Below are 2186 nucleotides of genomic sequence, written 5' to 3'. Positions count from 1 at the left end.
CAGCATGACACTCAATGTCATACTTGTGTATCCTAGAATGGAACCAGGAGGAAGTGTTGGTTGTGCATGGTTAGAGGCTTGGAGCAACAGAATCACCTAGCAAATATAGAATAGACCAGTCACATGAAACAATAATTTTTTTGTTGTAGTTGAACTGACCAGAAAATCAAGTGTTTCACGTAAAACAGAAATTCAGTTCTTCTGAAGAACAGGCACATCGGCCTAGTGAGCATTACCAGCGTGGTAAATCATAAAACCAATGACCGTAATAATAACATAGTAGTATAACAACACAAAAAACTAAATAATGCAAGGGCATACTAAGATTTATCTTCCTGCCGCAGCACTGCATGTTCTATCTTGTGTATGTAGTAATAAAATATTTATGACTTCGAAAAATCATCATGCATGAATCTGGAGGAGTTCTTTCTTCTGTCCACTTGTATTCAGTAGGAAAGACATATGAAAACAAAGTGTAGCTACTAAATGTTGTATTTTCTAGCTGTCCATGACCAAAAAGAAAATATCAATGAAAGATATGTCTAGCTAATAACTACAAATATTTTCCAAGTGCCCAGTGCGTTCATAATTCAGATAGGACACCACTGAACTGATATGAAACAATTAGGTAGATGCAAAATCAGGGATGAAAATTAGCTAATTTTGCAGAGGAATTTTCAATAACATATCTCCACACCCAGGACTATAAATTAAGCACTTGTAGATGCAGGCACCAAAAACTCACTCAACCTGTATAGGCAATGCTATTTTATTAGAATACTTTCTCATGTTGTATAACACTTGTTGGTTCTACAATGTACGAACCTGAATAAACAATGACCCATCTATGTCGCTAAAATGGATGGACACAAGCACATGAAATTTACAAATCATAGGCATATATACATGGATATTAAGATAATAAGATGACATACGAGAATTCACGTACAATATGGCTGATAGCCATTGCAAATCATGAGCTAGGAATTAGGAATTCCCCAACACAACCTACCACTAACATCAGCGACAATCCTTTTTGATAGCACCTGCATCAATTTGGTAGCACAAAAAAATAGCAGTAAGAAAAAAAGTCTAACACCATTAGTAATTTGGTGGGAGAGCGGATGTAGAAGGCAGCCAAAAATCTGTAGTAAGGAAAAGCGGCAACTTAGATGAAATCAACCATCAGAAATTGACAACCAATCTCAAATCCTATGGTTGAGGGCAGCTGCACAAAACACGAGATAGAAAAGCATCATCAGTACGAGTCTAAATTGGATAAAGAAGATTTGCAGTTGCTACCGCTGTTTTATGCCACTACAGAGGGTACTAACTGACAAAAACTTCAGAAGTGGGCATTGCCCATAGTCGCCAGTGCCGTCACCAGCGCTCTTGGTTTTTTTCTGGACGACCAAGAGAGCGAGGTGGAGAGCTGAATCCAGCGAATGGTCATGGTGGTGGTCCTCCGCAGCTGCGAGGTCGTGACGTGAGGTAGGAATGGGGGAATATATGGACATAGAGTAGAAGAACAAGGGGCGCCATGGTCACTGACCTTGCAACAATCAGCTCCGGGCGAGTGCTGCGCATCAACTGCCATTAAAGCCCTGAATTACTCTGTCAACCTTTCTCCTAAGGAGGGCCATGATTGCAAGCTTGAAGGAGGGCAGAGCAGTTTCAAGTAGGCGAGGAGTCTGCCATTATCTCTCTCGTCCCAAGCTTCACGAGCTGGATTGGATTGCCTCGACCCGGATTGGATTGCCTGGACGCAGGGATCGACCAGATGGATTCGATCCCATCCCTTGCCCCGTCTTCAGTTGATGGAACCAGCCGCACCGGCTGCTCCTCTGATCCTCTCCTCCGGTCGTTCCCCTCAGCTTCGATCGGGATTGGGCGAGTGGATGCGGTCTCGATGGGGACTGGATTCGGGTTCGGGAGTGGATGGACCTGACGCGGTGGCTCGTAGGCCTCCCTCCTTCGAATGGGCTGCTGCCTCGCAAAGGCCCAATGCACCAGAGATGTCCGTTCCGGCCCTTTGAGCAGCAGCCCACAGGACAGCTGGGCCAGATTAGCCACACTGCAAAACAGGTCGCTTCTCACATTAAATCTGACGGCCAGGAACTTTCAGATCGCGAAAACGGACGGCCGAAAACCCAAATCGCCGTGAGGGCAGGAATTAGGTGCAGTTA

At 44.3% G+C, this 2186-nt stretch overlaps 1 long non-coding RNA gene across 1 annotated transcript; it reads right to left on the bottom strand.

Moving 5' to 3' along the window:
• Positions 1 to 880: 880 nt before the first annotated feature.
• Positions 881 to 1787, bottom strand: LOC119304395. Its single transcript, XR_005148247.1, has 3 exons — positions 1553 to 1787; positions 1335 to 1471; positions 881 to 1228 (listed from the first exon to the last, which is right to left on the bottom strand). It is a non-coding gene; the product is annotated as an uncharacterized LOC119304395 (long non-coding RNA).
• Between the last annotated feature and the right edge of the window lie 399 nt (positions 1788 to 2186).

The sequence above is a fragment of the Triticum dicoccoides genome, chromosome 5A (assembly GCF_002162155.2).
Source record: "Triticum dicoccoides isolate Atlit2015 ecotype Zavitan chromosome 5A, WEW_v2.0, whole genome shotgun sequence".
In the NCBI taxonomy this organism is placed as follows: Eukaryota; Viridiplantae; Streptophyta; class Magnoliopsida; order Poales; family Poaceae; genus Triticum; species Triticum dicoccoides.
The sequence above is the reverse complement of the archived record's forward strand: the minus strand, read 5'-3'. Positions and strand labels throughout refer to the sequence as shown.